Here is a 24375-nt window from a genome sequence, read left to right as displayed (position 1 = left end):
TGGGTTTCGCTTCCAGAGACGCACCAGAAGGGCCGGGCGAATCCCAAAACGATAAATACTGGGGTCTTCACCAAAGGAGCCAACAACTTTGATTACTACAGAAGGTTACAAAGTGTATACGAGTTAACATTCAATCGTACGAACGTGCAACTCAATATCGTCGTGTTCAAGTGTCATTGGTTCGACCCAATAGGTGGACAGAGAAGTGATAAGTCCATTGGGTTAGTTGAAGTTAAGCCTTCAACCACCTATAGCGGAGCCGATGTCTTTGTTGTGGCTCACCAAGCCAAGCAAGTTTATTATTTGCCCTACCCATGCCAGAAAGCGGAACTCAAGGGTTGGGAAGTCGTCTTCCAGGTATCGCCACATGGTAACCTACCGATTCCCTCTGAGGATGATTACAACAACATTGACCCCGTGACATACGAGGGGATTTTCTATCAAGAGGAATAGGACTTCGGGGAATATATTTTAGAACCGTTTGTTCAAGAGGACCTCGGGAACGATGCAGAAACTCGTGGTGAGTCAGTGGTGGATCTAAAGGACATATCTATGCTCGAGAAGTTACTTGAGGCGAATGACAATTATGATGAGCCTCCACCCGTCGACCCTTCAACTTTGTACTCACAAGATAGTGATAGTGATAGTGATCCAGAGAAAGAGAAAGAGAAAGAGACGGAGTATGAGAGTGAGCGTGAGAGCGATGATGGCTGGTGAGGGTCTTTTATTCTTAGTATTTATTTGTCAACATGCTTCTTAATTGCATTGTGCCTTTTATTCTTAGTATCTTCATTTTATTATGTCAACATGCTTCTTAATTGCATTGTGCCTTTTATTCTTAGTATCTTCATTTTATTATGTCAACATGCTTCTTAATTGCATTGTGCCTTTTATTCTTAGTATCTTCATATAATATGTCTTTGTGCTTAACTGTTTTATTCTTCTCAATGCAGGTGACTGAACAATATGAGCAGCGGCAAGGCAGACTCCGAGAGCTTGCTTAAGACACTGGCGCAGGTGAAGAGGAATATTCCTAGACCCACTAGACGGAGTGATCGAGCCCCGGTGCCCAATCCGCGTTACGACGATGGTACCGATGGAGGACGAGGACGAGGAGGACGAGGACGAGGAGGACGAGGTGGCGGCGGGGTACACATGGACTTTGACGAGCCACCCTCCGCTTCTGGCGACGTGGCTCCTGAGTTGTTCCTAGAGGGTCCGTCTAGTGGGGAGGTGGAGATGGAGACGGAGTCTACACACGAGTCGGACTCTAGGGCTGAGTTGGAGGTGATGGAGGGTGGGGGTGCGCCGAAGCCCTTGAAGATTCGTGGAGAAGCTAGAGTCCCCGATGCGAGGAAGGAGCCGAAGACCCATGATGACAAGATCCTTATCATTCCTTCGAGCGATGAGTAAGTGTACTACTTCAGAAATTTCGAACATGTATTTTCCATCTTGGGCATAATAATCAATTTGGCATTTGTACTAATGTGTGATTTATTTGCAGCAACTGGACATGGGAGGTCAAGCCCGCCCGCCAGCCTAACACCTTGCTTGGGGCTCTGATTAAGAAGTTCTGGCCGGGCAGATACACTCCCCTTAGCATGGTCCCCGGTGGCGAGACGAGGCTAGCCACTACTTGGGCGGACTATGAGGATGCCCCTGCCGTAGGCTTCGCGACAGCTGCTGAGGCTGTGACCACCAAGTTCTGGGTAAGGCATATATTTCTCGAGCACCGTTCATAGTTGATGACCCTAATGTGCTAACTCATGACTTTCACAACTGATTTATGCATGATTGAAGTGCTTCTACCGTGTGGACCCGGAGCATGAGACGCAGGCGCGTCTCACTTTGCGTGGCGCTTGCGAGAGGTTGACACCGCAGCAGTGGTACAACCAAAAGGTCACCTGTGCTAGTGCCTTTTGGGCTAACAAGGGTAAGAGGGTCAAGAAGGAGTACTATGTTGGTAACCAACCTACGGAGGAATGGGCAATGACCATTGAGGAGTACATGTCGGTGAGTAAAATGTCAATGAGATTCTACATTGCTGCTAAGTTTTCATTGGATTATCTTGAGTTGAGTATTGCGTTTTCAGGTTTGTCCCGAGTGGGCCGAGCAGCATAGGGAGGCATGGGAGGAGCTGACTAGGGCGAGGTGGCTCAGGTTGGACGAGGAGTTTGCAGCCGAGTCGAGGCGTAACATGGAGAACCGAGGCACCGGTGGCACACACTGCGCGGGAGGCCGCGACTACACCCGCTTCAAGGGGAAAAGGTATGTACATACATGGAACGATCTTCTTTCATTTCCCGTCATGTCTCATTTGTGATACGCATAACTTTTCTTTTTTGCGATGCAGGTGGCCGAGGCACCACCTGGGGTGGTGCTTCATGATGCCCAGATATATGACATGATGCGGCGTGCGAAGCCCAATCCCGCATTGCCTCAGCCACAGTACTACGGCAATGCCAAGGCCGCCAAGGAGGACTACTGCGACATGGTGTTGTCTCGTCACCCGGAGGTGGATGACCCCTTGAGCATTCCGATCGACGAGGAGTCGTATGTCCTGTCGGGGCACGAGCGTCCGCATGGCCGTTTCCCCTTTCTGAATAAGGCGGTCAAGCCTACCCCAGCCACGAGCTAGACGCGTCTCAAGCATACCCTCACCGCCGACAGCCCCCAGCCTCGTCCACGGCCTGCTCGTCCACCCGCCTACGATGTAAGTTTTCCTCATTTTCATCCTCTTTCCGGTTTTCCTTCATACATGGCTAAGTGTTGACGAGATTCATTGTTTCTGAAATTGTAGCCTGAGTTCGAGGCGGCCTTCGAAGCCTGCAATGAAGCGTATCAGCAGGCCGCTGCCCAGTGGAATAGGCAGAATACGGCCTACATGGCGTATATAGGAGTAAGTCTGAATCTTTCTTCTCGCAAGTAGATGACAAGTCTCAGTTTGATGCTTTATTTCTGCAAAGCCTAACTTGTAACCTATCTTGCAGGAAATGATGATTTCTATGTCTACTGGTACACCGCCACCGGCTCGAGTTACCGTGGCGGGGGACATGCCTATCATGCCATCGAGGGCAGCTTTCGCTGCGACTTACTACGGATCCACACCGGAGGTAAGTTCTTTGCCAAACCGGTAGTTACCACTTCCCTTTGCATCGCAAGTTGCTAACATGTAGGGAACACGTAGGGAACGGGATGCTCCGAGAACCAGGCCTCGCCGGGTGGGCGCGAGGTCACACCGGTTCATGAAGGTGGTCGTTCTGCTGGTGCCTCTCCTTCGACTACTCAAGGGACTACTCCTGGGACTACTCCCGGTGCCTCTCCGTCGACTTCTCCTCGGCGTAGCACCGGTCCTTCTCCAGGTGGTTCTTCTGCAGCTTCTACCGGAGCGCAACCCCGGGTTGCTCGTTTCGCCAACGATGTGGGCGGACACACCCCGCCCGGGTCCTTCCTCCGCTAGTCAGCTTAGAACTAGGATTTGCTTGCTACTACTATGTATTTGGATGACATGGCACTCTCCGCTCTCCGCTTGTATGCTATTATGTGCACCATGTATGGTATTATGTGGATTATATGATATTTATGTGAATTATGGCGAATTTGGTCGATTTTGGATGAATTGGACCTGCTGAATTGCATTGCAATTGAATTGGAACAGGATTATGTGAATTGCATTGCAATTGAATTGGAACAGCAAAAAAAAAAAAATGGCAGGCATACGCCGAGGGGGTTGCCGTCGGCATAGACCCTGGCTTAGGGCCATATGGTCAGGTCTATGCCGAGGGGGTTGCCCTCGGCGTAGACCGCCGCACCAGGTCGCGCCACGTGGCCATGCGTACGCCGAGGGGGTGGGCCGTCGGCGTCTCCGTGCGCGTGTCCATGCATGGATCATGCATACGCCGAGGGGGCGGGCCGTCGGCGTCTCCGTGCGCCACGTCGCCGGCCATCTCTCTACGCCGAGGGGGTGGGCCGTCGGCGTCTCCGGCCGCTCCGTTAACGTCGACGGCGCGCCGCCACGCTACGCCGACGGCGTCAACGCCGAGGGTCTTCTCCACCGTCGGCATAGACCCTAGACGCCGACGGCTACTGCTACGCCGAGGGCAAGCCTGGCTACGCCGAGGGACCTGGACGCCGACAAGGTACGCCGAAGGCTGCCGTCGGCGTAGCCTACGCCGAGGGCCAAGCGTGGCTACGCCGAGGGCAGCCGGCCGTCGGCGTAGAGCTCCATTCCTGTAGTGCCTACTGCAGATCGATCTGATCATTGTCGACGAAGCTTGATCGAGCACGCACATACACCAACGAGCCGGAGCCAGCGCAAATACTCGTTTATCTCTTCTCATCTAGAAAACGTAAACAACAGACATCCAATTAATCACACCTCTACGTCAAAAAGACTGAGAAAGTTGGAACCGCACCCAACCCTCCCGCACCCAACCTCCCCCAACCGTAACCCTCCCTCCCGTCGCTGCCGCCGGTGGCGCCGCCGAGCAAAGCCTGCATGGCGTGGCGGCGACAGATATCCTCCTGGTTGCGGCGACCAGGTCCCTGCTCTAACGTTGGCGACGCCATGCCGATGGTGGCTAGCGGCGTTGGCCAGGAGGCGGCGGCCAGGTCCTTGATCTGTGCCGCAACACCTGCTGCATCTCCCTGGCTCCCGTCGGTGCGAGGTGGTGCCTATGGGATTCTCCCGCGGCACGAGGACGCCTGGGGCAGCAACCCTGGGTTTGATGGCGGAAGCGGCCCTCTTCTTCGCCGGGGATGGTCGACGTGAGGATGGGGTGGTGGGTCTAACAATCTGTCACCGAATCCCGATTGTGATTTGGGGAGACGTGGAAACCAGCGATGGTCGAGGAAGGCATGCCCATCCTAGTTTTCGCCGGTGGAGGGTCGGCCGGTTGTAAGGCGTTGCCCATTCGCTTGGTGTGGCCTCTTTGCCTCGGCCGATCTGGGATGGTCGACGGAGTTGGGGCTTGATCTGAATAATGGTGGCGGTCCCTAGGGTCTCTCTCGTGCGAAGATAAAGACTTGCCCGAGGCGTGTCCGTCTAGATCTGGCAGGAGCGATGAGTTTCGGAAAGCTCCACCGACGAACCGGCTGTAAAGCGTTGCCCATTCGCTTGGTGTCGCCGCTTTGCCTCGGCCGACCTGAGATGGTCGGCGGAGTTGGGGCCCGACCTGAGTAATGGTGGTGGTCCGTAGAGTCTCTCTCGTGCCCGAGGCGTGTCTATCTAGATCTAGCAGGCGTGATAAGTTTCGGAAAACTCCGTTAATAAATGTAACATCGCATCTTATACCTGAAGCTTAAATTTGGCTCACTCAACAAATCATTCGGTGGTAGTACTCCGTATTTACATCGGGGCTCACATTGTGTCTCGCTCGTGTAGCGGCCATGTGGGAGAAGCAGCTACCATTTTGTCGCCAACGACCATGTACATGGTCGTCCCATCAATGTATCGCAGCAATGCACTCAGTGCAACGTTTTTTTTTTGCATCCCAAAAACACCAAAAATCCGCGTTAATACAATGAACATTATGGAGATGCCACGTGGAAATCATGGGATGCACATTAATGTGTATAAGAGCATCTCCAGCTGTGTCTCCCAAAGCGTCTCTAAACGGCGCTGGATTGAGCGTTTGCAGGACATATTTCGTTCGTGTCGCATTTGGGGGACATCGCTTCCCAGTCGCGTCCCTCAAATGCCGCCCCAAACTTTTTTAAACATTAAAATACTTTTTCTTGTTTTTTACAATTTTTATTTCAATAGAGAGAAGAAACATTCCACAAACTAATACATAAGTTGAAACAAGGTTTACACAAACTAAGACATAGTTTGGAACATGGTTTTCACAAACTCATACATAGTTGGAACCATGGTTGACACAAATTAAAACATTGCAAAATGACAAAACCTAACTACTATTGGCATTGCAGATTTTGTGTGTTCGCTGCCAAGAAAAAAACACTCCCAGGCACTCACAGTCACCCAAACTGGAAAATCCAGCTGGTGATGATAACCATGTTGGTCCTTTCAAGGAAGAGCATCCAGAAACCTCCGTGCCTATTTTCGCTGCGAAGAAACAACAATCAATCGTCCTCCTCATCGGTGTCGTCGTGGTAGTGCCAGCGGCAGCACATCTCTTCGAACACCTTGACGCTCATGTCGGCGTCGCCAAGGTAGGAGAATGTGAGCACGCAGCCGGCTTCGAGATCGTGGTAGCGCGCGAACCTCTCCCAGCCGGTGTGGAGGTACATCTTGCCGTGCCCGTCGAAGAGGGCGTCCACCGGCCACCAGCAGCAGTCCCAGACAGCCTCCCGCAGATGCAGCGCGGCCGGCTTGTTGTCGGCGATGAAGTCGGCGAACTTGTACAGCGGCCTCTGGATGTCGAGTGGGTCGCCCTTGAGGACGATGACAAACTCGAACAACACTTGCTCCTCCTCCTGCAGCAGGTCCGACGATGAAGACGACCGCGTCGCAGGCGACAGCGAGCATGCAGCTCTGCCGCAGCCAGGACCACGACCGCGACCTCGGCCTCTGCCTCTACCAGCCATGGCGTTGATTCTTGAGATGGTGGCGGCTAGGGTTGGGGAGAGAGGCGGTAGGGTTTATGTGTGAGGGACGATGAGAGAGCGTCCCTTTTTATAGGCCGGAGGGAGGCGGGGGAGCGGTGGCGCTCATTAACGTTAGCACACAGAGCTAGGCGCGACGAGACGCTTTGCTGCGCCTCTGCGGGAACTGCACCGTCGCTGCGCGCCAATAACTTCCATCGCGAGGTAGGCGACAATTAGGTTAAACTTTAATGTGTCGCTGACGTGTCGGTCCCGCCACTCCTCTCCTCTCTTTTCATTGTGTCCGGCGTGTCCGGAGTGTCCCCTGTGTAGCGGGAACGGGTTCAGGAGTCGGGGCGTCGGACGGAATGGGCCTTTGGGGCGTGCGGCTGGGAACGATTTTTTGTCTGGGGCTCCCCAAATCCATTTGAGGAACGCTTTGGGTGTCGCGGCTGGAGATGCTCTAAGGCTAGTCATAGTGGAGAGAGTAGTAACATGCACGCGTTAATAATCTATGTTACTACATTCATTGTGGTGAGTAACAAATCTGTGATATTACGCAAACTCATATTTATTATGTTGCAGACTCATCTTGTCTTAGGATGTGATGTTATGGTGACATAGCTAGTTACCACTTCAATTTTTTTATTGTCATGCCATGTCATCACACATATGCTACAGATCAAACAAGAGGCATAGCTGGTACCTCAACTACCTAAGACCCTTTTTTTGTAGGTAAACACATAATATATTAAGCTAGCAAGATGGCTCATTACAAACCTTCCACCTTTGGTACTCTGTTATGGAAAAAAGTGTGTCTGAAACTTGTGACAAAGTTATCGAGGGAACCGTACTTGGATCTCGTACGGGTTGCGTGTTATATAGTCATAGGGTATACAAGGTTTTCCGATACACAAAGGGTATGGTATACGAGTACATAAGTAAAACCCTAATACATAGTCTAACATCCCCCCTTAATCTCAACCTGTTAGCAGATTGAGTTTACGCCTAAACTCATGGAGCTTCTTGACTGGAAGTGGCTTTGTAAAACCATCTGCAAGCTGATCATCACTTGAAACAAACCGAATAGCTAGTTGATTTCTTGCAACTCTTTCTCGGACAAAATGAAAATCAATTTCAATGTGCTTGGTACGAGCATGAAAAATGGGATTTACTGAGAGATAAGTAGCTCCCAGATTATCACACCAAAGACTTGGCTTCTGTTGTAACTTTACTCCTAGTTCATCAAGAAGGGCTTCTACCCAAATCATTTCAGCAGTGGCATTAGCTACTGCCTTATACTCAGCCTCTGTGCTAGAGCGAGATACTGTAGCCTGTTTTCTGGCACTCCAAGAAACCAGATTAGGTCCAACAAAAATAGCAAAACCACCAGTAGATCTCATGTCATCAATATCACCAGCCCAATCAGCATCAGTAAAACCACTCAGAAAAGTGGAGGATGATGGTTTGAAACTAATGCCAAGCTTCACTGTATCCTTAACATATCTCAGGATGCGTTTTGCAGCTGTCCAATGTTCTGTAGTTGGAGCATGAAGATATTGATAAATTTTATTGACTGAATAAGCTAAATCAGGCCGTGTGTCAGAGTCAAATACTGTAAAGCTCCAACAATGCTCCTAAACTGAGTGCAGTCGTGTACCACTTGTAAGAGACAACTGATCAGAAGAAGACATAGGTGTGGGCGTTGGCTTACAATTTTGCATACCAACCTTCTTCAGAAAATCAATAGCATATTTTTCCAGTGTCAGAAGCAAGCTATTGTTGACCTTTTTTACCTCAATTCCAAGGAAGAAGTGTAACTCACCAAGGTCCTTGATAGCGAAATTTTCATTCAAATCTCGCAGAAGAGCTGATATAGCATAACTGGAGGAGCTTGTTACAATGATGTCATCAACATAAACAAGAACAAAGATAGTGATCCCTGACTTGTTGAAGAGAAAAAGTGAAGTATCAGCCTTTAAGGGGGTAAAACCAAGCATACATAACTTTGAGCTCAACCTAGAGTACCAGGCTCTAGGTGCTTGCTTTAGTCCATATAGCGCTTTATCAAGCCTGCAAACATAATGAGGAGCACGTGGATCTTCAAAACCAGGAGGTTTCTTCATATAAACTTCCTCTTCCAGAACACCATGAAGGAACGCGTTCTTGACATCTAGCTGCCTGAGATTCCAACCACGAGACACAGCAATAGATAGAACAGTCCTGATGGTAGAAATTTTAACTACTGGGCTAAAAGTATCCTCATAATCAATACCATAGTGCTGTTTGAATCCTTTAGCAACAAGACGGGCTTTGTATCGATCAATAGACCCATCTGCTCTTCTCTTGACTTTATATACCCATTTGCAGTCAATCAGATTTTGATTTTTGCTTGGAGGAACAAGGTGCCACGTCTTATTCTCCATTAAAGCATGATATTCCTCCTCCATAGCTTGGCGCCATTGAGGAGTATCAAGGGCCTCAGAATGTGTAGATGGTTCACCTGTGGAAGAAAACAATCCATAGCGCACCGTACCATCAGTGTATTTTTTGGGTTGTCGTATACCTTGTTGGAGACGAGTTTGAACACGTGTAGGAGGTGGTCGTTGTGGCGGATCATCAGGAGAGGGTGTCGGCGACGGTGCTTGTTCAGGGGATGCCGCAGAGTCATCACTAGCAGAACCGGCCACAGAGGATCCCGAAGAATCCGACGTAGCAGCCGACAGCTGTGGGGACGCGTCCGGTGTCGCGTCAGGCGTCGCAGGCGAGGCACCAGGTGGAGGGCCGGGACTGGATGAAGGCGTGTGTTCGCCACGAGCAGCATGCAGGGGCGGGGATTGCCCGCGACGTGGAGCATCAGGTGCGGCTGATGGCGCATGGGCGCCAGACACGGTCGGGTCGCGCGTCCCGAGGCGGGAGAATCAGCCTCGGGATCGGAGGCGGCAGGAGAATGTTCTCCAACAGAATCTGCATCGAACTCGACGCTAGTTTCGTCATTTTCTGCATGATTTTCCGCTGCATTTTCTTCACCAATTTCTTCACCATTTTGCCTGAAATTTGTATTAGTATTTCCTGCAACTGGTAGCACAGCAGTAATAGGCACAATAGGCACAGGATTATCAACATTACTGGCACCCTCATGAGAAGTGGATGTGGATGGTGGGAGTAAGAGAATTTCTTTTCGAAGGAGAGGACCATCATTTGGACGCAAGGATGCAAAAGGGAACACATGTTCATCGAACACAACATCACGGGAGATATACACTCGACCAGAAGACATATCTAGGCACTTGACACCTTTATCTAAAGGACTATAGCCAAGAAAAACACAGCGAGTGGATCGAAAAGCAAGCCTGCGAGTATTATATGGACGAAGATTGGGCCAACAAGCGCAACCAAAAACACGAAGTGCATCATAATTTGGTGTGACATGGAGGAGACGTTCAGCTGGGGTTTCAAGGTTTATGACTTCGCTTGGGAGTAGATTTATGAGAAATGTAGCAGTGAGAAAAGCTTCATCCCAATACTTAAGAGGCATGGATGCATTAGCAAGAAGAGCAAGTCCAACTTCAACTATATGACGATGTTTTCTTTCAGCGGAGCCATTTTGTTGGTGGACATGGGGGCAAGAGACATGGTGAGTAATACCAACTTTTTGAAAGATGCATTCAATTTTTCATACTCACCCCCCCAATCTGTTTGCATAGTAACAATTTTCCTATCAAACTTGCGCTCAACATATTTCTGAAAATTAAGGAACACTTGATACACATTAGCATGAGATTTGAGAAGATAAATCCAAGTGAACTTGCTAAAATCATCGATAAATCTTACATAGTATGAATGTTTCCCAGCAGAGAGAGGTGCAGGACCCCATACATCAGAAAAAACCTGTTCTAAAGGAACAGTGGATCTACTAGTAGAAATAGGATAGGGCAACTGGTGACTTTTTGCTAACTGACATGAGTCACAAACATATGGGGTACTCTCTGGGGTGTAAGCTATTTTATTTCTCCTAAGTACTTGTTGAACCACAAACGAAGAGCAATGTCCTAAGCGGCGATGCCATGTAGAGGAAGACGGCTTTATTGTGATGTATGCATGCTTGGAGGTCGCAGTAGAGGTGGGCATCAAGGGATATAGACCTCCGTAGCAAGGACCTCTAAACAGAATGCGTCGTGTTGCCTGATCCTTGATAACAAAAAATAAAGGATGGAACTCAATGAAAACATGATTATCAAGGGTGAATCTATGAATAGACAAAAGATTTTTTGATGCACTTGGGACATGAAGTATGGCATTGAGATCAAAGGATGCATGAGGGGTGCACAAAGTTGAATAACCAATGTGACTAATGTGCATACCTTTGCCTTCAGCAGTGCGGACCTGATCCTGACCATTGTATGCATCATGAGTGTTGAGCTTGTTCAGCTCTCCAGTAATATGATCAGTGACCCCAGTATCATAATACCAGTTGGTATCAACTCCATGTGATGCCAAATTAGCATGAGCATCATTGTTTCCACGCTCTCCATTGTCATGACGATCATCGCCATAGCGCCACCAGCAATCCTTTGCCGGGTGCCCATGGATATCACAGATTTGGCAAGTGGTGTCAACATAGCGAGTGGGCTGACGGCGAGGCCTGTCACCATTGTCACGGCGAGGGCCACGGTCTTGGTAGCCACCACGATTTCCTCCACGGTCTTGGTAGCCACCACGATTTCCTCCACCACCACCACGGCCACGCCCACGGCGATCATCATCACGCCATCGATCCTGACCACCACGATTGTCCTGCCAACCGCGATTGTCTTGCCAACGGTCCTGTCCACGTCAAGGTGCACCACCTCCACGACGAGCAACATTTGCAGAAGAGTTGAAGCTAGGTGTGTCATCATCCTTCTCCATGCGATCAAAAGCCTGAACCTGACTGAAGAGATCTGAAAGTGTGGTGTTTGGATTTGCCCGGACTGCAGTAATCAGATTTTTGTATGTGCCTCCCAGATTCTTGAGAACATACCACACAAGCTCATCATCGTCAAGTGGTTTTCCTGCAGCTGCAAGTTCTTGAGCTATCGTCTTCATCTTGGAGAAATACTTCTCAGCAGAAAGATCGTTCTTCTTAGTTTCAACAAGCGCTGCACGCAGATGCTGAATCCGGGACTTGGACGAGGCTGAGACATGGTTGTTAATGGCCTCCCAGGCCTCAGCAGAAGTCTCCAAGCCAATGACATGCGCCGAGAGATTGCATTCACAAGCCAACGGAGAACCTGTTGATCACGAGCAATCCACGAAACATATTCAGGATTTTAAATTTTGATCTTGTTGCCCTTGGCATCTTCAGCTTCGATAAGTTTTGATGGGGCTTGTTCAACTCCTTCAACCAGCTCAAGGACACATGCGCCACAGAGAGCAGGAACCACCAAGGCTTTCCACACCAGCACGTTTTCACGCGTGAGAAGCTGAGTGGGAGGAGGACCAAGAGCTGCGGCCAGAGTTGGAACCGGAGAGGATGACGAGGCCATCGGTGCACTGCGACAACAGATGCGTTGCGGCAGCGGCTAGATCTTGAGGCGGCGGCGACACGAGTTGTGTAGCAGCAGGTGTTTTTGTCAGGGGCTTGAGCGGCGGCAGCTAGGGGAGCGGCGGCGGCGATCTGTTTGTAGGTTTTTGGTCGTAGGTTTTGGGCAGCGGCGGCTAGATGAGCGGCGGCTGCTGTTTTTGGTTTGTGTTTGTAGGTTTTGGATGTGGATCGTGAAGGCGGCGGCCACAGGTGTTCTGCGATGGCGGCTGGCTTTGTTTTGAGCGGCGGCGGCGGCTGATCAACAGCGGCGGCGGCGGCGATTTGTTTGGGCAGCTAGGTCACGGGAAGAGTAGCTCTGATACCATGACAAAGTTATCGAGGGAACCGTACTTGGATCTCGTACGGGTTGCGTGTTATATAGTCATAGGGTATACAAGGTTTTCCGATACACAAAGGGTATGGTATACGAGTACATAAGTAAAACCCTAATACATAGTCTAACAACTTGCTCCTCCAAGATCAAAGTTCGGTTTGTCTAAAAAGAAACTAGGGAGATCATCGTCCCAAGTACAAGAACTAGTATTAATAAAACTAAATCTAGCTAGCTCATGAGTAACCTCATTTGCTTCCCTTGCGCAGTGTTTAAAACAAATAGTATCTAAATTCAAAACCAAATCACAATCAAATCCTGCTGATTCATTCCACCAAAATTGATCACCAGTGCATACTTGGATTACCTAAGACCGTGTTTATTTATCTATCTAGAAAACTATTAGGAGAATTTACATGCACGATGCCCTTCCTGCAGTTGGCAGGTTAAAACTTTACCGTCAAACTAAAGGAATTTTCTGCCATTGTCATTGTCATGTTCTGCAGGTTGTTGTTTCACTATCCACAAAGCTTCAAGCACGAACGCAACGAGCAGATACAGCCAGCCTCCAAACTCGGAGCAATCAGCTGATTACTATGCATGAGCCAGCCAGCTGTAAGGCACCGCGAGGCGCCATTGTCACGTACTGCAGATCGATGGCTGATCATTGTGGGGGAAGCTTGATCGAGCACGCACGCACGTACACCATCAAGCCGGAGCCAGCGCAAAAACGGCGACAAATTGGGCACCGGCACCGGCACGAATCATACACTAAATCTCTTAGCCCAGAGACAAACACGTGTGTGACATTGCCAAGACGATGACCTCCACTGTTGGCGCTTCCACGCACCACGCTCGGCTCGGCACGGCGGCGACAAGTAAGTAACACGCGCTGCACCTTCGATAGTGCGCGCGGTTGCTAGCAGCTACGATCTCTAGTAGCATGGAAAAGAGAAAGATCGCTCGCCGCAGAGATTGCGGCTTTGACGCCTGGAAGTCGTTGGCAAGCTGCCTGCCTGCCTCTCGCAGCGGCTGCTTCCATCATGCCCCTAGCAGCTAGCTAGCTAGTTACTTATGGACACGGGACTCTGACGCCCAAAATCTACAGTGCTCCTTTGGGTTCTCGGTTCTTTTGGAACTCATGAAGAGACGTCGCCAATGACCCTCCGATTTCCAGTGGATAGAGGTCACAGTGCAATCAGATCATAAAACCTTGTAGCTGTATTACGGAGCTTTAGCGATAGTGCAATTCTCGAGTACTACTCTGCCTGTAAGTTGTGTTCAAAGTCAAACTTTATCAAATTTGATCAATTATATGTAGAAATTAATTATTTTAAAATTTATTTTTGTAATTAAAACAAGCCAAAAAACTTGTCATTTTCATTAATAAAGAAGAGATCTTAGAGACCATTACGAACGAAAGGCCTAGGTAAAAAAACCTAAGGCCATCCACAAGTCTACTCTCGTGGCATAACAACATACAACGCCTTAGCCCCCGCTAAGCACCAAAGTCTTGCAATATGCTATCATATCATTTACATTTGATTGTGTATTGTTAATATTTTATAAAACTTAATTTTGACCATACCAAGTAATATGGAAAAAAGGGAGTACATCAATATTTGACCTTCCCATCTGACCCTGTCGGCCGCTTTTGCGACAAATGTATCTTACGTACTGGTCTCGTCGTGGAATTAGGCGCGGTAAATGCACTGCCCTCCTCATAGGCTTAGCCTAGCCTAGCTAGGGTTTGACAAGTTGAAATAAACATTGGGATCGATGGGTGAGATATCAGCTCCGGTCGTGATCTCTGAAGATGGCCGGTTGTGTAGCTCCGTCAGTGCAATTTTATATCTGCACACCTGAGCGAGTTGACAGCCTAGCATGCTAGAACTGTTTGCTTGTTAGCCCGTTGTTTGCATGGCTCTTTTTCTTGATCGAGATGGTATTTACGTCTCATCTCGAGTCACCTCATATCTGATCGGGTGTGTTTTTCATTATGAGTGGGGGTGACAAAGCGCAGATGCTTATCCCAACTGCAACCCTCTTTATGACTGTTTTCGTGACGCAGCTTTATTATTTAAACTCCAATGTCACTGATGGATTGGACGCTTGTGGCATCAACACGTATAAATAATACACTGCAGTACAATGCTTCGTGTTTGGGACCTGTTTGCAGTACATGCCTTGCAGCGTAAAATATGTCATGTGCGAGAAAAATAGTCTGCACCGCGCGCGCGATCACCTGCTCTGCTCGAACAAACTATTTAACCTAAGAGAAATTATCGACAATGCAAATCAGAGGCTTAAACAAGAGCTGATGCAAGTCAGCAAGTGTGCAAACAGGCGCGCCTACGCTAGCTGCAGCATGAACAGCTTTATTTCAGGACCGCATGTTATGTGTCGTGGAACCAAAGTTCTTGTGGCCTCCTTCAAAAAAAAAAAAAAAGTTCTTGTGGCCCTCATTTTCATCTATGGTTCTAGCTCAACTAGTTGGGGAGTGGATCTACAAATCCAGCACCTGACTTCAAATTTTCACGGATGCGAATTTAGGTTCCTATTTATACTTAAGGTCTAGGTTAGATCTGGTACTCACGCAATTTATCATGAGGACTATGCTTTAATCTTAATCAAGAGTAAAAATCTTAGTACTCAAGCCAAATGTCTGTGTACATCCTTGGTTGGTGTAGAGGTCGGGAAGTGAAATTCTCACCATTTTTTCACGCTTCGTCCGCGTCCCCCATGTCGCCCTCCTCTGGCGACTCGGGGGAAAAAACCCCAACGCCCAACCGCCGCCGGTCGCCCCCTTCCTGCCACCGGCCCTTGCCGTGGTGGCGGCGGCCCCGTCCCCAAAGGGTGGCGGGGGTCCTCTGGTCGCTGCGGGCAGCGGAGATCGGAAGCCGGGGCGGCGGCTCCGGGCGAGTGGTGTTGGTGGCGCTCGCCGGTGCGGCTGCTTGGGCGGTGCAACGCAGTGCAAGGGCGGCCGGGAGCGGCAGACTGAGGCGGCGCGGGTCTGGCGCGGCTGCAGGTGGCGGCGGGCGGGGCGGCCCATCCGGGCCCGATCTGGGCCTAGATGGGCGGCGCAGCGGGGCGTGTGTGTGTGGCGTTGGGGTGCTGTGCCCGGCCACGGTGGTGGCCTCACGTTGGGTGATGCTTACCATGCCGAGCCGATCTCCAGAGCTGTACTGCTTGGCCGCCTGCTACGCCTTCTATGGCCTATTGCGAGGACGGCCTTGGCCGATTTGTTCGGGCGACCATGGGCAGCACCGCCGGTTCTTCTCTAAAGTCGGCATGGGCTTGGCGGCGTCGGCTTAGCGAGGCGATTATTTTCTGAACCTCCTTCGTCGTCGTCGGGCAGCGGATGGTGGCGTGGGGGCTGTTTCTTCCGCGTCGAGGAATAAAGGTGGCTGTTCTAGGATTCTTCTCGCACCAAGTTTGAAGATCTGTCGGATGTTGTTCCCACCAGTCTGGGTGGATTGACGTGTTCCGGAAGGCCCTGTCGGTGAAATTCGTTGCGCGAGTAATGCCCCAAGATTGCTGGATTGGGTGGTTTAGGTCGTGCGCACCCATATTTTTATCTAGCCATTTGGTTTCAGAGGGAGCGCTTCGAAACTCGGCTGACTGTTAATATCATGGAGTTCGTTTTCTTTCCATGGTGCTAGCAGAGAAGGTCATCAACCCGAGATCGGTGGAACAACTATGATGGTCGGATCTTGGTGGTGAGGTGGAGTTGGCTTGGTGCTTCGTAACTTGAAACATCGACTGGTATGTGGGGGCGGCTGCACAAGAGAAGTTCAGAGTCTTATCTTTCAGGGTGAAAATCCAAGGTCTGGCCTTAATTGGCTGTGCCTGGCAATGTTCTTGTTAAAGGCATTGTTTTGAGAGAGATGACTTTCTTCAGGGTGAAAACCTAAGATCTATGATCGGGCGATGACAACGATTGTTTGCTTCTTGGAGGCGTCGCTTATGGAGAAGCTGATCTTCTGGTGTTGTCTTGGTTGTGTCAGTTGCTGGTGTGAAGTTGCCGTGGGAGTTAGAAATCCTTGTGGTGTCGCTTTTCTTCAGTTCCCCGGCAATCGCGCTAGAAAAAGTCTTTGCTGAGCGCGGAGTTGATGAAGGAGAATTTATGCGCAGCGTTGAGTGGAACCCCAAGAGGAAGGGATGATGAGCACAACAGGAAGTTTTTCCTCAGTAAAATACCAAGGTTTATCGACCAGTAGGAGAAAAACGTTCTCTCCCGAGGTGTTGTGAACCAACTCGTGGCACGGCGCACTGCCGGCGTCAGCAACAACGTGGAGACCTGCACACAAACAACCAAGTACTTTGTCCCCAACTTTCAGCGAGGTTGTCAAGCTCACTGGTTTTGCTGAAAACAAAGGATTAAACGAACCGTGTGAAAGAAGAAATATTTGCAGAGAACAGAATAGAAAAATGCTGTAGAAGATTGCAATTAAAAGAAGAAGGAGCGGGGTCCACAGTTCACTAGAGGCGCCTCCCCAATAAAATAAATATGCTGGGTAAACAAATTACAGATGAACAATTGACGAACAGAGATTCTACGCTAATGGTTGGTGCAGAATACATGCTATGGAAGTATGCGGGCATTACAACAATATACATAGACCACAATCCAACTGCATCTATGACTAATAATCCACCTTCAGGATTGCATCCGCGACACCCTCCAGTATTAAGTTGCAAGCAACGGACTATCGCTTTAAGCAATGTGTGTAATGTAACCGATGAAACTACCCTTGAATAGAACACCGCTGTTTTCTCCCTAATAGCAACAGCACATCTACAACCGTAGAGAACAAGGTCACTTCCCATGGTTAAATAGAGGCATGAACCCACTATCGAGCATAAATACTCCCTCTTGGAGTCGCTAGCATCTACTTGGCCAGAGCATCTACTAGAAACGGAGAGCATACAAGATCATAATAACATAATACATAATCTCAACCAAAGCAATCTCTCTACAAATCGGATCCACATCAAACCAACATGTAGCAATTACAAATAGATGATCTTGATCATGTTAGGCAGCTCACAAGATCTATACATGAAGCACAAAAAGGAGAGGACAGCCATCTAGCTACTGCTATGGACCCATGGTCCCGTGAAGGACTACTAATGCATCACCTCGGATGAAGACATGGCGATGTAGAGACTGATACGTCCCAAACGTATCTATAATTTCTTATGTTCCATGCTACTTTTATGATGATACACACATGTTTTGTTCACACTTTATGTCATTATTATGCATTTTCCGGAACTAACCTATTGACGAGATGCCGAAGTGCCAGTTCCTGTTTTCTGCTGTTTTTGGTTTCAGAAATCCTAGTAAGGAAATATTCTCGGAATTGGACGAAATCAACGCCTAGCATCTTATAATTGCACGTAGCTTCTAGAACACCGGAGAGGCACCAGAGGGGAGCCCTGGTGGCCCCACACGTGTGGGCGGCGCGGCCAAGGAGCCAGGCGCGCCCCCCTATTGTGTGGCGGCTCCGTAACCCCTCCGACTCCGCCTCTTCGCCTATAAGAAGCCCCCTGACCTAAATCTTCGATACAGAAAAGCCACGGTACGAGAAACCTTCCAGAGCCGCCGCCATCGCGAAGCCAAGATCTGGGGGACAGAAGTATCTGTTCCGGCACGCTGCCGGGACGGGGAAGTGCCCCCGGAAGGCTTCTCCATCGACACCACCGCCATCTTCATCAACGCTGCTGTCTCCCATGAGGAGGGAGTAGTTCTCCATCGAGGCTAAGGGCTGTACCGGTAGCTATGTGGTTAATCTATCTCCCATGTACTTTAATACAATGATCTCATGAGTTGCTTTGCATGATTGAGATCCATATGATGAGCTTTGTAATCTAGATGTCGTTATGGTATTCAAGTGGATTTTACTTATGTGATCTCCGGAGACTCCTTGTCCCACGTGTGTAAAGGTGACAGTGTGTGCACCGTGTGGGTCTCTTAGGCTATATTTCACAGAATACTTGTTCACTGGGTTATGATTTGAGTTGGATGTCTCTATGAAATTGTGGTGTGTTAGTACCTCCTATGAATGCTCAAAGTGACAGCGTTGGGTGTTCATTAGTACTTGGGAATACATCTTTAAGGTTTGCCTACATGATGAATTAGAGTTTGTTATCTTGCCAGAGAGTAATTCGGAATAGCATAGTGAAGTGCTTATTTATATTCCATTATGATTGCAATGTTGAGAGTGTCCACTAGTGAAAGTATGATCCCTAGGCCTTGTTTCCAATACTGCAAACACCGCTTACTTACTGTTCTACTGCATGTTTACTTGCTGCCATATTTTATTCAGATTGCTATTACCACTCATATACATCCATACTAATTGTATTTCACTATCTCTTCACCGAACTAGTGCACCTATACATCTGACAAGTGTATTAGGTGTGTTGGGGACACAAGAGACTTCTTGTATCGTGATTGCAGGGTTGCTTGAGAGGGATATCTTTGACCTCTTCCTCCCTGAGTTCGATAAACCTTGGGTGATCCACTTAAGGGAAACTTGCTGCTGTTCTACAAACCTCTGCTCTTGGAGGCCCAACACTGTCTACAAGAATCGAAGCACCCGTAGACATCAAGCACTTTTCTGGCGCCGTTGCCGGGGAGGAAAGGTAAAAGGCACTCATACTCCGGTCCCAGGTAACTAAGTACTTTTCTGTTGCCGTTGTGTGTGTGCTCGAAGCTATTTCCTTTAGATCCTGCAATTGCATCTTTTTGTTTCTTGTTTACACTAGTTAGGCTTAATGGAAAACAACAACACAATGAGAGATCTTTATGAACTTTATCTTGAATTAGGACATGATGTGTTTGAAGAGAGAATTAAAAAACCCACGGAACTTTATATGCATGCTAATGGGAATGTTATTAGTATGAATGCTTTGAACACCATCGTTGCTAATGCTATGGAAAATTCTAAGCTTGGGGAGGTCAGTTTTGATGAAAATGATCTCTTTAGTCCTCCGAGTATTGAGGAGAAAGTTTATGTTGATTATGATATGCCTCCCATATATGATGATTATAATGATAGTGGTCTTTTGGTGCCGCCTACTATGGAGAGTAAATTTTATTATGATTATACTATGCCTCCTACACTTGATGAGAATAATAATGATAGCTACTTTGTTGAATTTGCTCCCACTACAACTAATAAAATTGATTATGCTTATGTGGAGAGTAATAATTTTATGCATATAGCTCATGATAAGAATGTTTCATTTGATAGTTATATTGTTGAGTTTGTTCATGATGCTACTGAAAATTATTATGAGAGAGGAAAATATGGTTGTAGAAGTTTTCATGTTACTAAAACACCTCTCTATATGCTGAAATTTTTGAAGTTACACTTGTTTTATCTTTCTATGCTTGTTGCATTATGCTTCATGAATTTGTTTATTTACAAGATTCCTTTTCATAGGAAGTGGGTTAGGCTTAAATTTGTTTCATACTTGCTTTTTGATGCTCTCTTTTGCTTCAACTCTTATTTCTTGCGCGAGCATTATTAAAATTGCTGAGCCCATCTTAATGGCTATAAAGAAAGCACTTCTTGGGAGATAACCCATGTTTTTATTTTGCTACTGTTTTGTTGTGTCTTGGAAGTTGTTACTACTGTAGCAACCTCTCCTTATCTTTATTTTATTTTATTGCATTGTTGTGCCAAGTAAAGTCTTTGATAGTAAGGTTGATACTAGATTTGAATTACTGCGCAGAAACAGATTTCTGTCTGTCACGAATTTGGGCAGGGTTCTCTGTAGGTAACTCAGAAAAATCTGCCAATTTACGTGCGTGATCCTCAGATATGTACGCAACTTTCATTCAATTTGAGCATTTTCATCTGAGCAAGTTCAGTGCCTCAAAAAAATTCGTCTTTATGGACTGTTCTGTTTTGACAGATTCTGCCTTTTATTTCGCATTGCCTCTTTTGTTGTGTTGGATGGATTTCTTTGTTCCATTGACTTCCAGTAGCTTTGGACAATATCCAGAAGTGTTAAGAATGATTGTGTCACCTCTGAAAATGTGAAATTTTGATTATGCACTAACCCTGTAATGAGTTGCTTCGAGTTTGGTGTGGAGGAAGTTTTCAAGGGTCAAGAGAGGAGGATGATATATGATTAAGAAGAGTGAAAAGTATCAGCTTGGGGATGCCCCCGTGGTTCATCCCTGCATATTTCAAGAAGACTCAAGCGTCTAAGCTTGGGGATGCCCAAGGCATCCCCTTCTTCATCAACTTATCAGGTTTCATCTATTGAAACTATATTTTTATTCGGTCACATCTTATGTACTTTACTTGGAGCGTCTGTTTGTTTTTATTTTCGTTTTTGTTTGAATAAATTCATGTTTGTGTGGGAGAGAGACACGCTCCGCTGTTGCGTATGAACACATGTGTTCTTAGCTTTACTCTTAATGTTCATGGCGAAGGTTGAAACTGCTTCATTCATTGTTATATGGTTGGAAACAGAAAATGCTGCATGTGGTAATTGGTATAATGTCTTGAATAATTTGATACTTGGCAATTGTTGTGCTCATATAGATCATGTTTAAGCTCTTGCATCATGTACTTTTCACCTATTAATGAAGAACTACATAGAGCTTGTTAAAATTTGGTTTGTATGATTGGTCTCTAGAGTCTAGATATTTTCTGGTTAAGGTATTTGAACAACAAGGAAGACGATGTAAAGTCTTATAATGCTTACAATATGTTCATATGTGAGTCTTGCTGCACCGTTTTATACTTGAGTTTGCTTCAAACAACCTTGCTAGCCTAGCCTTGTATTGAGAGGAATTCTTCTTGTGCATCCAAATCCTTGAGCCAAAAACTATGCCATTTGTGTCCACCATACCTACCTACCACATGGTATTTCTCTGCTATTATCTCTTATTTGTGCTACCTTTAAACAATTCAAAAGCTATTATCTCTTATTTGTGTCAATGTTTTATAGCTCATGAGGAAGTATGTGGTGTTTTATCTTTCGATCTTGTCATTTACTTTTGACAGACTTTCACAATGGACTAGTGGCTTCATCCGCTTATCCAATAATTTTGCAAAAAGAGCTGGCGCGGGGTTCCCAGCCCCCAATTAATCAACCTTCATTAATAATTCTCTTCACATGTTTTGCTCTGATTCATCAGTAAGCAACTTAATTTTGCAAATAGACACTCCTTCATGGTATGTGAATGTTGGAAGGCACCCGAGGATTCGGTTAGCCATGGCTTGTGTAAGCAAAAGGTTGGGAGGAGTGTCATCAATAATGAAACTAAAATACATGTGTAAACAAAAGAGAAGAGGGATGATCTAACTTGCTGGTAGAGATAACGTCCTTCATGGGAGCCGCTCTTGAAAGTCTGGTTGATAAGGTAGTTAGAGTACCCGCTACCATTCGTTGACAACAACAAACACCTCTCAAAACTTTACTTTTATGCTCTCTATATGATTTCAAAACTTAAAAAGCTCTAGCACATGATTTAATCCCTGCTTCCCTCTGCGAAGGGCCATTCTTTTACTTTATGTTGAGTCAGTTTACCTACTTCTTTCTATCTTAGAAGCAAACACTTGTGTCAACTGTGCATTGATTCTTACATGTTTACCTATTGCACTTGTTACATTGCTTTATGTTGACAACTATCCATGAGATATACATGTTACAAGTTGAAAGCAATTGCTAAAACTTAATCATCCTTTGTGTTGCTTCAATGCCTTTTACTTTGAATCTATTACTTTATGAGTAACTCTTATGCAAGACTTATTGATGCTTGTCTTGAAAGTACTATTCATGAAAAGTCTTTGTTATATGGTTCAGTTGTTTACTCATTGTCTTTACCATTGCTTTGAATCACTTCATTCATCTCATATGCTTACAATAGTATGATCAAGATTATGATAGCATGTCACTTAAGAAATTATCTTTGTTATCGTTTACCTACTCGAGGGCGAGTAGGAACTAAGCTTGGGGATGCTTGATACGTCTCAAACGTATCTATAATTTCTTATGTTCCATGCTACTTTTATGATGATACACACATGTTTTGTTCACACTTTATGTCATTATTATGCATTTTCCGGAACTAACCTATTGACGAGATGCCGAAGTGCCAGTTCCTGTTTTCTGCTGTTTTTGGTTTCAGAAATCCTAGTAAGGAAATATTCTCAGAATTGGACGAAATCAACGCCCAGCATCTTATAATTGCACGAAACTTCTAGAACACCGGAGAGGCACCAGAGGGGAGCCCTGGTGGCCCCACACGTGTGGGCGGCGCGGCCAAGGAGCCAGGCGCGCCCCCCTATTGTGTGGCGGCTCCGTAACCCCTCCGACTCCGCCTCTTCGCCTATAAGAAGCCCCCTGACCTAAATCTTCGATACGGAAAAGCCACGGTATGAGAAACCTTCCAGAGCCGCCGCCATCGCGAAGCCAAGATCTGGGGGACAGGAGTCTCTGTTCCGGCACGCTGCCGGGACGGGGAAGTGCCCCCGGAAGGCTTCTCCATCGACACCACCGCCATCTTCATCAACGCTGCTGTCTCCCATGAGGAGGGAGTAGTTCTCCATCGAGGCTAAGGGCTGTACCGGTAGCTATGTGGTTAATCTCTCTCCCATGTACTTCAATACAATGATCTCATGAGTTGCTTTGCATGATTGAGATCCATATGATGAGCTTTGTAATCTAGATGTCGTTATGCTATTCAAGTGGATTTTACTTATGTGATCTCCGGAGACTCCTTGTCCCACGTGTGTAAAGGTGACAGTGTGTGCACCGTGTGGGTCTCTTAGGCTATATTTCACAGAATACTTGTTCACTGGGTTATGATTTGAGTTGGATGTCTCTATGAAATTGTGGTGTGTTAGTACCTCCTATAAATGCTCAAAGTGACAGCGTGGGGTGTTCATTAGTACTTGGGAATACATCTTTAAGGTTTGCCTACATGATGAATTAGAGTTCGTTATCTTGCCAGAGTAATTCGGAATAGCATAGTGAAGTGCTTATTTATATTCCATTATGATTGCAATGTTGAGAGTGTCCACTAGTGAAAGTATGATCCCTAGGCCTTGTTTCCAATACTACAAACACCGCTTACTTACTGTTCTACTGCATATTTACTTGCTGCCATATTTTATTCAGATTTCTATTACCACTCATATACATCCATACTACTTGTATTTCACTATCTCTTCGCCGAACTAGTGCACCTATACATCTGACAAGTGTATTAGGTGTGTTGGGGACACAAGAGACTTCTTGTATCGTGATTGCAGGGTTGCTTGAGAGGGATATCTTTGACCTCTTCCTCCCTGAGTTCGATAAACCTTGGGTGATCCACTTAAGGGAAACTTGCTGTTGTTCTACAAACCTCTGCTCTTGGAGGCCCAACACTGTCTACAAGAATAGAAGCACCCGTAGACATCAGAGACCTCTGGCAGTGATTTCCCTCTCCGGCAGGGTGCCGGTATGGACTGCAAAACCCTCTCGAACTAGGGTTTCGGTTGACGGCGGCGTCGGAACTTATCGTGGATGGAGGCTCTTGTCCCTGGGGTTTTCCCGATACGAGGAATAAATAGGCGGAAGGGCGGAGCAAACGAGGCGATGAGGCGCCAGTACATGGGCCAGGCGTGGTCAAGGGTGGGGCTGCGCCTACCCTATGTACTGTCACATGGCAGCTCTCCTGCGTGAGTCCTTCTGGCTCCATCTTTGTCCCGGAAAAATAAGACTCTGGGCTTTTGTTTCGTCCTATTCCGAGAAACTTTCAAGTACAACTTTTCTGAAACACAAAAATAGCAGAAAATAGGAACTGGCACTGCGTTAATAGGTTAGTCCCAGAAAATGCTAAAAAAGTGTGGAAAAGTGCACATAAAACATATAAGAATTGTAACAAAACAAGCATGGAGCATAAAAAGTTATAGAT

At 47.2% G+C, this 24375-nt stretch overlaps 1 long non-coding RNA gene across 1 annotated transcript; it reads left to right on the top strand.

Annotated features, from left to right (window-relative positions):
- Positions 1-2639: 2639 nt before the first annotated feature.
- LOC127329839 (uncharacterized) lies at positions 2640-3117 on the top strand. The gene is made up of 3 exons (XR_007869030.2): positions 2640-2713; positions 2801-2899; positions 2991-3117. It is a non-coding gene; the product is annotated as an uncharacterized lncRNA (long non-coding RNA).
- The last annotated feature ends 21258 nt before the right edge of the window (positions 3118-24375 follow it).

This window comes from Lolium perenne, chromosome 4 (assembly GCF_019359855.2).
Source record: "Lolium perenne isolate Kyuss_39 chromosome 4, Kyuss_2.0, whole genome shotgun sequence".
Classification (NCBI taxonomy): domain Eukaryota; kingdom Viridiplantae; phylum Streptophyta; class Magnoliopsida; order Poales; family Poaceae; genus Lolium; species Lolium perenne.
Note: the sequence above shows the minus strand (reverse complement) of the source record. Positions and strands in the feature narration are given on the sequence as shown.